The sequence below is a fragment of the Oncorhynchus mykiss genome, chromosome 10 (assembly GCF_013265735.2).
Source record: "Oncorhynchus mykiss isolate Arlee chromosome 10, USDA_OmykA_1.1, whole genome shotgun sequence".
Classification (NCBI taxonomy): Eukaryota; Metazoa; Chordata; class Actinopteri; order Salmoniformes; family Salmonidae; genus Oncorhynchus; species Oncorhynchus mykiss.
Window position 1 is genome coordinate 42,411,352 of NC_048574.1, and position 14,497 is coordinate 42,425,848.

The following is a 14,497-nucleotide window of genomic DNA, read 5'->3' on the forward strand; positions in this document are numbered from 1 at the left end:
AATTTTCTGGAATTTTCCAAGCTGTTTAAAGGCACAGTCAACTTAATGTATGTAAACTTCTGACCCACTGGAATTGTGATACAGTGAACTTTAAGTTAAATAATCTGCACAAACTAGATGTTCTAACCGACATGTCAAAACTATAGTTTGTTCACAAGAAATTTGTGGAGTGGTTGAACAATGTATTTTAATGACTCCTGTAACGGTTTTCTATATGAGAAGGAGAGTCGGACCAAAATGCAGCGTGTAGATTGCGATCCATGTTTTAATGAACAAACGTAAAACACGAATCAATGCAAACACTACAAAATAAAGAACGTGATGAACGTAACGAAAACCTAAAACAGCCTATCTGGTGAAAAACACATAGACAGGAACAATCACCCACAAACACACAGTGAAACCCAGGCTACCTAAATATGGTTCCCAATCAGAGACAATGACTAACACCTGCCTCTGATTGAGAACCATATCAGGCCAGACATAGAAATAGACAAACAAGACATCCAACATAGAATGCCCACCCAGTTCACGTCCTGACCAACACTAAAACAAGAAAAACACACACAAACGATGGTCAGAACGTGACAGTACCCCCCCTCCAAGGTGCGGACTCCGGACGCACAACTTAAACCTATGGGGGAGGGTGTGGGTGGGCATCTGTCTGCGGTGGCGGCTCTGGCGCTGGACGTGGACCCCACTCCATAACAGTTTTAGTCCACCTCCTTAGCGTCCCTAGATAGGTTACCCTCCTTAAAGACCGCTCGGGACAGAGGGGCAGCTCGGGACAGAGGTAGCTCGGGACTGATGGGTAGCTCAGCACTGAGAGGAAGCTCAGCACTGAGAGGAAGCTCAGGCAGGTGGTTGGATCCGGCAGATCCTGGCTGGCTGGCGGTTCTGGAAGAGTCTGGTCGACTGGCGGATCCGGAAGAGTCTGGTCGACTGGCGGATCCGGAAGAGTCTGGTCGACTGGCGGATCCGGAAGAGTCTGGTCGACTGGCGGATCCGGAAGAGTCTGGTCGACTGGCGGATCCGGAAGAGTCTGGTCGACTGGCGGATCCGGAAGAGTCTGGTCGACTGGCGGATCCGGAAGAGTCTGGTCGACTGGCGGATCCGGAAGAGTCTGGTCGACTGGCGGATCCGGAAGATTCTGGTCGACTGGCGGATCTGGAAGATTCTGGTCGACTGGCGGATCTGGAAGATTCTGGTCGACTGGCGGATCTGGAAGATTCTGGTCGACTGGCGGATCTGGAAGATTCTGGTCGACTGGCGGATCTGGAAGAGTCTGGTCGACTGGCGGATCTGGAAGAGTCTGGTCGACTGGCGGATCTGGAAGAGTCTGGTCGACTGGCGGATCTGGAAGAGTCTGGTCGACTGGCAGATCTGGAAGAGTCTGGTCGACTGGCAGATCTGGAAGAGTCTGGTCGACTGGCAGATCTGGAAGAGTCTGGTCGACTGGCAGATCTGGAAGAGTCTGGTCGACTGGCAGATCTGGTAGAGTCTGGTCGACTGGCTGCTCTGGCTGCTCCATGCTGACTGGCTGCTCCATGATGACTGGCAGCTCTGGCTGCTCCATGCTGACTGGCTGCTCCATGCTGACTGGCAGCTCTGGCTGCTCCATGCTGACTGGCTGCTCTGGCTGCTCCATGCTGACTGGCTGCTCCATGCTGACTGGCGGCCCTGGCTGCTCCATGCTGACTGGCGGCCCTGGCTGCTCCATGCTGACTGGCGGCCCTGGCTGCTCCATGCTGACTGGCGGCCCTGGCTGCTCCATGCTGACTGGCGGCCCTGGCGGCTCCTTGCAGACTGGCAGCTCTGGCGGCTCCTTGCAGACTGGCAGCTCTGGCGGCTCCTTGCAGACTGGCAGCTCTGGCGGCTCCTTGCAGACTGGCAGCTTTGGCGGCATCCTGCAGAAAGGCAGCTCTGGCGGCTCCTTGCAGACTGGCAGCTCCTTGCAGACTGGCAGCTCTATGCAGACTGGCAGCTCCTTGCAGACTGGCAGCTCCTTGCAGACTGGCAGCTCCTTGCAGACTGGCAGCTCCTTGCAGACTGGCAGCTCCTTGCAGACTGGCAGCTCCTTGCAGACTGGCAGCTCTATGCAGACTGGCAGCTCCTTGCAGACTGGCAGCTCTATGCAGACTGGCAGTTCTGAACAGGCGGGAGACTCCGGCAGCGCTGTAGAGAAGGAAGGCTCTAACAGCGCTAAACAGGCGGGAGACTCCGACAGCGCTGGAGAGGAGGAAGGCTCTGGCAGCGCTGGACAGGCGAGGCGCACTGTAGGCCTGATGCGTGGTGCTGGCACTGGTGGTACTGGGCCGAGGACACGCACAGGAAGCCTGGTGCGGGGAGCTGCTACCGGAGGGCTGGGGTGTGGAGGTGGTACTGGAAAAACCGGACCGTGCAGGTGCACTGGAGCTCTTGAGCACCGAGCCTGCCCAACCTTACCTGGTTGAATGCTCACGGTCGCCCTGCCAGTGCGGCGAGGTGGAATAGCCCGCACTGGGCTATGCAGGCGAACCGGAGACACCGAGCGCAAGGGTGGTGCCATGTAAGCCGGCCCAAGGAGACGCACTGGGGACCAGCTGCGTAGAGCCGGCTTCATGGCATTAGGCTCGACGCTCAATCTAGCCCGGCCGACACGCGGAGCTGGAATATACCGCACCGGGCTATGCACCCGCACTGGAGACACCGTGCGCACCACTGCATAACACGGTGCCTGTCCGGTCTCTCTAGCCCCCCGGTAAGCACAGGGAGTCTGCCCAGGTCTCCTACCTGGCGTAGCCATACTCCCTGTTAGCCCCCCCCCAATAAATTTTTGGGGCTGCCTCTCAGGCTTCCATCCGCTACGTCGTGCTGCCTCCTCATATCTGCGCCTCTCCGCTTTCGCCGCCTCCAGTTCTTCTTTGGGGCGGCGATATTCTCCTGGCTGAGCCCAGGGTCCTCTTCCTTCTAATTCGTCCTCCCATGTCCATACCTCCTCTTTGGGCTGCTCCTGTTGCCTCTTCTCCTGCTGCACCTTTGGGCGGCTACACTCCCCTGGTTTAGCCTAGGGTCCTCTCCCGTCGAGGATTTCCTCCCATGTCCAGAAATCCTTATTGCGCGTCTCCTCGCGCTGCTCCTGCCTGTTGACACGCTGCTTGGTCCTTTTGTGGTGGGTGATTCTGTAACGGTTTTCTATATGAGAAGGAGAGTCGGACCAAAATGCAGCGTGTAGATTGCGATCCATGTTTTAATGAACAAACGTAAAACACGAATCAATGCAAACACTACAAAATAAAGAACGTGATGAACGTAACGAAAACCTAAAACAGCCTATCTGGTGAAAAACACATAGACAGGAACAATCACCCACAAACACACAGTGAAACCCAGGCTACCTAAATATGGTTCCCAATCAGAGACAATGACTAACACCTGCCTCTGATTGAGAACCATATCAGGCCAGACATAGAAATAGACAAACAAGACATCCAACATAGAATGCCCACCCAGTTCACGTCCTGACCAACACTAAAACAAGAAAAACACACACAAACGATGGTCAGAACGTGACACTCCAACCTAAATGTGTGTAAACCTCCGACTTCAACTGTGTTGTTTCAGCAATAGGTTCTGATCAATGGTATCAAAAGCTGCACTAAAATCTAACATAACGGCTCCAAAATTTTATTATTATCAGTTTCTTGCCGAGCATGTTGAGTGCCCTTCCCTATAAGCGTGCTGAAAGTCTGTTTTCAATTTGTTTACAGTAAAATAGCTTTGTATCTGGTCAAACACCATTTTCTCCAAAATAAAACAGGCTGATTAGTCGGTTATTTGAGCCAGTAAAGGGGTATTTACTATTCTTGGGTAGTGGAAAGACTTTTGCTTCCCTCCAGGCATGAGGGCTCACACTATCTAGATATGGCAAATAGGAGTGGCAATATCGTCCGCTATTATCCTCAGTAATTTTCCATCCAATTTGTCAGACCCCGGTGGCTTGCCATTGTTGATAGACAACAATAATTTTTTTCACCTCTCCCACATTTCGTAATTGTATTTCATAATTGAATCAGTTATACTTGGATGTGTAGTGTCAGTGTTTGTTGCTGGCATGTCATGCCCAAGTTTACTAATCTTGCCAATGAAAAAAATCATTAAAGTAATTAACGATATCAGTGGGTTTTATGATGAATGAGCCATCTGATTCAATGAATGATGGAGCTGAGTTTGCCTTTTTCTCAAAATGTAATTCAAGGTGCTCCAAAGCTTTTTACTGTCATTCTTTATATGATTTATCTTTGCTTCATAGTATATGTTCTTATTTTTTTATTCAGTTTAGTCACATGATTTCTGGATTTTCAGTACGTTTGCCAATCCGCTATGAGGCCAGACTTATTTGTCATTTCTTTTTCCTCATCCCTCTCAACCATAAATTTTTTTCAATTCCTCATCAAACCACAGTTTTTACAGTCCTTTTCTTAATGGGTGCATGGTTATTAGTTACTGGCAGAGGTGTGGACTTGAGTCACATACATGGATTTGAGTCAGACTCGAGTCACAAATATGATGACTCGCAACTCGACTTTGACTTTAACATCAATGACTCGTGACTTGACTTGGACTTGAGCCTTTTGACTCGACCTGACTTGATACCCTCCCCAATATTTAAAACGATGCTGTTAAAAAAAGTGTGCAGTGCATCAACTCTTCATTTAACTCATTACAGTTTGAATCGGACAGCAGCCAATCAAATTGTGCCAGCTGAGAAAAAGTTGTGCCTGGCAGTGCAGAGGAACGTCGGCTGGTGAATTCAGATGGAGCCCTTGGATAGATGATACCCCCCCCCAAAAAATTGGGATATGTAGATGACGCTGTATCAACAATAACGGATTGTAACTAAATTTTTACCAAAACAAGTTGTGCTAGTAAATCAGTTTTAATCCCAAAACAGCCCATGCCCTCCACTGATTGTTTATAAATTCATTTTTTTTGGGGGGGGGGGGGGGGGGGGTTCCAGCTCCGGAGAGGTGTGGTCTCTCAGTCAGGTTTAGGATGCACCCTGAAACTATACTGTAATTACAGTAATGACAAATGTGCTCAGTGATGATAACCCTGGGGTGCAGTACCACCGTGGAAAGGATTAGGCAGCAGTGTGAGTTAAAGACAGGACTGACAGAGCTGGTTAGTCAGGAACATGACGTGGGAGCCAGTCCACTAACAGCTTGTTAGCACACAGCAGAGGATGAGCATGATGGACATAGACAGGATCTCAGTGCCAAGAGACCTTTTTCATCCCTGTTAATTGGGCCAGAAAAGTCATACAGCCTGAATAATCTTAGTGACATGACATGTCCTCCCGAGGAGCACATAGCCTTCACACACAAAGACACCCTCACCGTGCTTGGACACTTACGCACAGAAACTATGTAAACACACGGGGCAGGATACAGCTAAACCAGCGTATTCAACCGGGGGTCGTCGAACCCCTAGCTCTGCAAGAGGTCCACGAATATATATATACATACTTACATATATTTATATATACTTACATAGATTTATATATATATAAGTATGTGGGCAACCCTTCAAATTAGTGGATTCGGCTAATTCAGCCACAACCGTTGCCAGTGGCGGAACTAGAGTTTTCTACATGGGGTGACGAGGGGGTGGCCCAGGCTACTTCAGGGAGTCCATAGACCATGACAGAAAATTAGTGTGTAACCCTAACCTGGCATCTAAGGAGCATGAATGAATCCTATGATTGCTGATTAGAGGTAGAAGTGATAATTCACTTAACCCGGAGTTCTTCAATGTGACAGATAGTGTGGTCCAAAAGGGTTACTTCACTAGAATTCTTTAACATACTATGAATAGTCAGTGTCTCTACCTCGGAACTGCAGCTCCATTTCTCTCTCTCTCTTTCTCTCTCTCTCTCTCTCTCTCTCTCTCTCTCTCTCTCTCTCTCTCTCTCTCTCTCTCTCTCTCTTTAAACACACACACACGCATGCACACACACGCACACACACATACATACACACACACACACACACACACACACAGTACTGTACTCACATACTGGAGACACTTGGGTCTGTAAGTGTTGAACATCCAAAACATTTTTAGAAAATAAAGCTCAAGCACCAAGGAGATAAGAGCATTTGTGTGTTACATAAATTACATAGTTTTATTTACAACAAAATGTATTTACAAAAAAACACACTGCAATTTGACATACCAGGTATCAATCAGAAATGGACTTTAAAAATCATTTTGATGCCCATCAATATTACAAACTTACAGTATCATATTTATGCTCATATATTATCTTAACTAATAGGAAAGAAAAGTTTAGGAATTGGCCTAATAAAGACCAAATTGAATCTGTGTGACATGGTACCCTTTGAATTTGTCGTTTCAAATGTCAGTGTACTAGTTAGTATACAGTGCAGGTTTTAATCATGACCAGAGGGACCACCTAAGTGACAAATTATCCTAGGTAGATTTAAAACAGCAATATTCTGCGGTTCTGTTGAAAACTGGCAAAATGTTTCACAACCTCATCCATGTTGAGGGAGCGTGCCCTCCTTGACTCAACACGGAGAATTCCGAGGTGACTTAACCTGTCATCAACCATTGTTGTCCAAAGGTGGGTTTTAAATCGGTTGTAAAGCTGAGAAGCTTCTCTCGCAAGAAGTACTGCTGACTGGTGTAACAACAGAAATCTTCTAAAGTCAAAATAGCTCATTGAAGACCTCTTTATATGGTTCTACAAACACAACAAAGTCAAGGAGTCTGAAGTCTGCCCACACTGACTCTGACTAGCCTCAGGTAGGGAGCTGCTCTGGGGTCCGGTGGTGATGCAAGGCCTGGGGTCTGTTTGCACCTGATCTGCCTGTTTGTGCTTCTTTAAAACGAAGTCTGATATCTCTCCCTTTCTTTTCATGTTTAATTGACCCTATGCAAAAATAAGACAGTCTAATGTTACATCTAAGCATCCAATTACCATACATTTTAGTCCAATCTCAAACTTAATTACAAATCCCCATTATCATAACTGTGCCTTAAAATCAACTACCAGCCTACGTTACTAGTTAGATCATGGCTAGCCCTACTCTGCAGTAAGTAACTTAGCTAACTATAATTTCTTACACCGTTACGATAGCAAACAGGCTATCTGCAAATGGTGGTAATCTTTTGAGTAACGTTAACAGATTGAAATCTAACTGAGTTAATGGATTTCAAATCGCTGAATTTTAACTTGCCGAACACCGACAGCAGTAGCTTACTAGTTAGCCCACATTAGCTAAACATTCGTATGCTCTAATTTACGACACTGAACTGTATATGCGTGTATCACTAGCACAGATGTAAACGCAATGTTAGGCTAAATAGGGAACCGATCTCTTATCTGATTAACTGTCTGTTAACAGAGCCAAAGGTCTAACGTTTTAACTTACACAGCGACTCAACTTTCGTAAAAGTTGTTCAGGAAACCTAAACCCGATGCTAAAACCTTATAACTTACTTCAAATATGAGGCTTTTGCCAATTGCGAATGGAGCTCGTGGAGCTGTGGGAATATTCTTTCTCTCTTCTTTATGTTCTTCTTATTCTTATTCTTCTGTATCTCGTGAACAACGATAATATTCTCTCTTCCTCGTCCTCGATTTTAAAACGTCAAACTAAATGCTTCTTTCAACAAGAGGTGAAATGAGATGTTAATCTGCATTAAACTGCCAGTAGCGAATAACATTTTGGGGTGGCAGCCGGGGTGACCAATCAGATGTCAGGGGTGTCCAGTGCCACCCTGGACACCCCTCTGGCTCCACCACTGCCTGTTGCTGACAGGCATATAAAATCAAGCACACAGCCATGCAATCTCTTTAGACAAACATTGGCAGTAGAATGGCCTTACTGAAGAGCGCAGTGATTTTCATAGGACACTACCTTACCAACAAGTCAGTTCGTCAAATTTCTGCCCTACTAGAGCTGCCACGGTCACTGTAAGTGCTGTTATTGTGAGGTGGAAATCTCTACGAGCAACAACGGCTCAGCCGTGAAGTGGTAGGCCACACAAGTTCACAGTGAAGTGGTAGGCCACACAAGTTCACAGTGAAGTGGTAGGCCTCACAAGTTCACAGTGAAGTGGTAGGCCACACAAGTTCACAGTGAAGTGGTAGGCCACACAAGTTCACAGTGAAGTGGTAGGCCACACAAGTTCACAGTGAAGTGGTAGGCCACACAAGTTCACAGTGAACTGGTAGGCTACACAAGTTCACAGAAAGGGAGCGCAGAGGGCTGAAGTGCGTATCACGTAAAAATCGTATGTCCTCGGTTGCAACACTCACTACCGAGTTCCAGACTGCCTCTGGAAGCAATGTCAGCACAATAACTGTTCGTCGGGAGCTATGGGTTTCCATGGCCGAGAAGCCGCACACAAGCCTAAGATCGCGCAATTTCAAGCGTTGGCTGGAGTGATGTAAAGCTCGCCGCCATTGGACTCTGGAGCAGTGGAAATGCGTTTTCTGAAGTTATAAACCACGCTTCACCATCTGGCCGTCTGACGGACTAATCTAGGTTTGGCGGATGCCAGGAGAACGCTACCTGCACGAATGCATTGTGCCAACTGTAAAGTTTGGGGGAGGAGGAATAATGGTCTGTGGCTTTTTTTCATGGTTCAGGCTAGGCCCCTTAGTTCCAGTGAACGTTTGCTGCTCTTAGCGAACATGTGCTTTGAGTTACCTTTCTATCTAATAGGCTAGGTTAGAGTTTATACTTCCTCTTCCAATTATAATGTGGGGAGCTAAACATATTGAAAAACTATTGAAATCTATTCATTTTAAAAGATTGATTACTTCTCCTTGCCATTATCATTCATCTGATGATGAGAAAATAAGTGATGGTGCTTCTGTGATGATGGTGTCCCTGGGTCACAGGTTTGCCCAGTATGTCCCTTTGCAAGAAAAGGTTGAAGACCCTTGAACTAAACAAGCACATACAGTATGTACATTCTGGACACTGTGGTAAACTGTGGGGTGTTGGTTTGAGCGTACTAAGATGGACTCAGAGACAGGGAGTTTCTATTCAGAAAACATGACTTTACTATGCAACAAAAATAAACAACAACAAAATAACTTAGGGTTGGCTCGGTCCTTCTTTTCCTATTCGGCTCCGTGCCTCCGGGGATGTGTTCCCCTCTGTAGGCTCACTCCTTGCCTCTCTCTTTGTCCTCTTCATGGTGTGCCACAGTGCTCCATTTAAGTGACCTGCACGTTCAGTTGGCACTCTCCACTAATTACCTCTACTTGGGGCCATCAGTGTCGGGGTGCCCAGCCCGTGTACTCCTAGCAGAGGGAGCCAACGTTGCGGCACATACCTCCCCTCTATCACCAACTCCTGGGGTAGACCTCCCGGGATGCCACACACCTCCCCCTTAGCCCTGACTGGGAGGAGGGTGTGCTCAGGCTTAGGTTTGCATTATTCATGGAGAGGGCATCCGCATTGCCATGCTGGACCCCCGACCTGTGGATGACAGAGAAAGAGAATCGCTGTAATGACAAGAACCAGCAGGTGACGTGGCCATTTGTGTCCTTACCTCCTGCCATCCACTCGAGGGGGGCATTGTCAGTGATCAGAGTGAACTTCCTACCGAGGAGGTAATACTTGAGGGTGTCCAGCACCCATCCTCTCCCTCATCTCCTCCACCTGTTCCACCACTCTGTGAAAGGGGGTGGGTTGGTCCTCCCAGACCTCTGAGGCAAGGTCCAGCAGTCCGTGTGGTTGACGGCCATACAGGAGCTCAAAGGGGGAAAACCCAGTGGACGCTTGGTGTTTCTTGCGTACCGAGAACATCAGGTGTGGCAGTAGCTGGTCCCAGCTCCTCCCGTCTCTCTCAATGACCTTCATCAGCATCTGCTTTAGGGTCTTACTGAAACATTTGACTATCCCGTCCATTTTTGGATGGTACCCACTGGTCCTCACCTGTTTGATTTGTAAAAGATTGCAGACATCTTTCATTACACAAGACATTAATGTGGTGCCCTGGTCCATCAGGATTTCCCGTGGAATACCCACCCGGCTGAATAAATGGAAGACGACCTGTGCGATACCTTTTGATTCCGCCGTGCGTACGGGGATCACCTCCGGATACCGGGTGGCGTAATCCACAATTACCTGGATGTATTGGTGTCCCCTTGCCATCTTCACCAACAGACCCACCAGGTCCATCGCCACCAGCTCAAACGGCACCTTTAATAACCTCTCTGAACCACCCATACCGGATCCGGGATAATTGTCATCAGCAATGCTGAATAGCATAGTGCCACAGTCAAATAATATTACTAGAAAATATTAATATTCATGAAATCACAAGTGCAATATTGCGAAACACAGCTTAGCCTTTTGTTAATCCACCTGTCGTCTCAGATTTTGAAATTATGCTTTACAGCGAAAGCAATACAAGCGTTTGTGTAAGTTTATCGATCGCTCGACAAAACAATAGGTACACTTAGCATCAGGTAACTTGGTCACGAAAATCAGAAAAGCAATCAAATTAATCGTTTACCTTTGATGATCTTCGGATGTTTTCACTCAGGAGACTCCCAGTTAGACAACAAATGTTCCTTTTGTTCCATAAAGATATTTTTTATATCCAAATACCTCCGTTAGTTTGATGAGTTATGCCCAGGGATCCTCCGGAAAGAGCGGTCATGACAACGCAGACAAAAATTAAAAATTATATCCATAATGTCCGCAGAAACATGTCAGACGTTTTTTATAATCAATCCTCAGGGCGTTTTATCTATATCTATTCGATAATATATCATCCGGGACAGTTGGCTTTTCACTAGGACCGGGAGTAACAATGGCCGCCTTTCTCTTTTGCGCACAATTCACTCTGAGGGCCCCCACCTATCCACTTACGCAATGTGGTTGTTCACGCTGATTCTTCAAAATAAAAGCCTGAAACTGTGTCTCAAGACTGTTAACACCTTGAGGAAGCGATAGGAAAAGGAATCTGGTTGATATCCCTTTAAATGGAACAATGGGAGGCTATGGAAGATGGAGTTTTCAAAATAGAAGCCACTTCCTGGTTTGATTTTTCTCAGGGTTTCGCCTGCAATATCAGTTATGTTATACTCACAGACAATATTTTGAGAGTTTTGGAAACTTTAGAGTGTTTTCTATCCTAATCTGTCAATTATATGCATATTCTAGCATCTGGTCCTGATAAATAGGCCGTTTACTTTGGGAACGTTATTTTTCCAAACATAAAAATAGTGCCCCCTAGCTTCAAGAGGCAAGGGAACCAAAAGGTTTCTATAATGTGCCCTTAGAGCTTTAAACTGGCACTCCGGGCAGGTATGGCAGTAGTCCTCCACGGTGCGCATGACTCCAGGCCAGAGAAACCAATTCCCAACTGGTTTTCTGCATCTCCTGGTGTGCCTTGAGCAGGTGTGTGTGGGCGATCACCAACCCCCAGGGTAGACCTCCCAGGATACCCCAACACATACACACAAACACACTCGCACACATTGGCATACACAGTTCAAAGACATGTCTATTTTAACTCTGGATGTCAAACGATTTAAAAAAATTAACTAGATAACAGGAAGGATTTCCAAATTTGCTCAAAGTGTGCTGTAATTTATGATTTTTCATTTACTAAAAATAACGAGAATTTTGAAGTCTTGATTTTGGCTAATGAAACGGTTAGCAAAATTAGAACCCTAACCCTAACCCTAAAGAAAGCATAATTTCTAAACTAAACCGGCTACGATGCTCGTCGGATGTGGCAGGGCTTGCAAACTATTACAGACTACAAATGGAAGCACAGCCACGAGCTACCCAATGACACAAACCTTCCAGACGAGCTAAATTACTTCTATGCTCGCTTCGAGGCAACACTGAAACATGCATGAGAGCACCAGACCTTTAAACAGGTCAACATTCACAGACAGATTACCAGGATGTGTACTTTGAGCATGCGCTGACCAACTGGCAAGTGTCTTCACTGACATTTTCAACCTCTCCCTGACTGAGTCTGTAATTACCAACATGTTTCAAGCAGACCACCATAGTCCCTGTGCCCAAGAACACTAAGGTAACGTGCCTAAATGACTAGAGGTCCTTCCTGCCATCAAGAACCTCTATATTAGGCAGTGTCAGAGGAAGGCTACCCTAGTCATGGGCTATTCTCTCTGCTACTGCACAGAAAGCAGTGGCGGAGCGCTAATCGAGGTCCAAAAGGCTTCTTAAGAGCTTCTACCCCCAAGCCATACGACTCCTGAACAGCTAATCAAAGGGCTACCCAGACTCCTCTTTTACGCTGCTGCTACTATCTAATAATCTATGCATAGTCACTATAACTCTACCTACGTGTACATATTACCTCAATTACCTCGACTAACTGGTGCCACCGCACGCACATTGACTCTGTACGGAACCCCCTGAATATAGCCTCGCTTGTTAATTTACTGCTACTGTTTAATTATTGTTACTTAAATTCTAAAAAAAAATCATATCTATTTTTTACTTAGAACTTTTTTTCTTCACTTCTTAACTTCTTAAAGCATTGTTGGTTAAGGGCTTGTAAGTAAGCGCATTGTGTGTGAGAAAACAAATAATAATGCATTTTGAATTCAGGTTGTAAAACAACAAAAATGTGGAATTAGTCAAGGGTTATGAATACTTTCTGAAGGCACTGTACCAACCATTAGTCTGTGTGATAAATGGGGGTTGAGCTAGAGTGTTTTTTGTGAGACAAGGACGGATCCCGAAGGGTCCCAGGGCCGGGTCTTCTCTCAAACATGTCTGTAGAGTCCGAATCTGTTTTCCTTCATAACGCTGACAAGCCAGACATGAGAAGTTAAAGTAAGGAGTTCTTCTAAACTCAGCAAAAAAAGAAACGTCCTCTCACTGTCAAATGTTTTTATTTTCAGCAAACTTAACGTGTAAATATTTGTATGTACATAACAAGATGCAACAACTGAGACATAAACTGAACAAGTTCCACAGACATGTGACTAACAGAAATTGAATAATGTGACCCCGAACAAAGGGGGGGTCAAAATCAAAAGTAACAGTCAGTATCTGGTGTGGCCACCAGCTTCATTAGGTACTGCAGTGCGTCTCCTCCTCATGGACTGCACCAGATTTGCCCATTTTGTCTGTGAGATGTTACCCCACTCTTCCACCAAGGCACCTGCAAGTTCCTGGACATTTTTTGGGGGGAATAGCCCTAGCCCTCACCCTCCGATCCAACACGTCCCAGATGAGCTCAATGGGATTGAGATCCGAGCTCTTTGCTGGCCATGGCAGAACACTGATATTTCAATCTTGCCGGAAATCTCGAGCAGAATGGCTGGTGGCATTGTCATGCTGGAGAGTCATGTTAGGATGAGCCTGCAGGAAGGGTACCACAAGAGGGAGGAGGATCTCTTCCCTGTAACGCACAGCATTGAGATTGCCTGCAATGACAACGAGCTCAGTCCGCTGATGCTGTGACACACCGCCCCAGACCATGACCGAACCTCCACCTTCAAATCGATCCCGCTCCAGAGTACAGGCATAGGTGTAACACTTATTCATTTGAAGATTAACACGAATCCGACCATCACCCCCGGTGAGACAAAAATGTGACTCGTTAGTGAAGAGCACTTTTTGCCAGTCCTGTCTGGTCCAGCTACGGTGGGCTTGTGCCCATAGGTGATGTTGTTGCCGGTGATGTCTGGTGAGGACCTGCTTTACAACAGGCCTACAAGCTCTCAGTTCAGCCTCTCTCAGCCTACTGCGGACAGTCTGAGCACTGATGGAGCGATTGTGCTTTCCAGGTGTAACTCGGGCTGTTTTTGTTTCCATCCTGACCTGTCCCGCAGGTGTGATATTCGGATGTACCGATCCTGTGCAGGTGTTGTTACACGTGGTCTGCGACTGTGAGGACGATCAGCTGTCAGTCCTGTAGCGCTGTCTTAGGCGTCTCACAGTACGAACATTGCAATTTTTTGCCCTGGCCACATTTGCAGTCCTCATGCCTCCTTGCAGCATGCCTAAGGCACGTTCATGCAGATGAGCAGGGACCCTGGGTATCTTTCTTTTGGTGTTTTTCAGAGTCAGTAGAAAGGCCTATTAAGTGTCCTAAGTTTTCATAACTATGACCTTAATTGCCTACTGTCTGTAAGCTGTTAGTGTCTTAACGATCGTTCCCTAGGTGCATGTTCATTAATTGTTTATGGTTCATTGAACAAGCATAGGAAACAGTGTTTAAACCCTTTACAATGAATATCTGTGAAGTTATTTGGATTTTTACTCATTATCTTTGAAAGACAGGCGACCTCCTGAAAAAGGAACCTTTCTTTTGCAGAGTTTACATAGAAGACCATAGGATATTTTTTTATTTAACAATGCAAGTCAGTGACGGCCTAGGAAGAGTGGGTTAACTGCCTTGTTCAGGGGCAGAATGACAGATTTTTACCTTGTCACCTCGGGGATTCGATCTTGCAAAATTCCAGTTACTA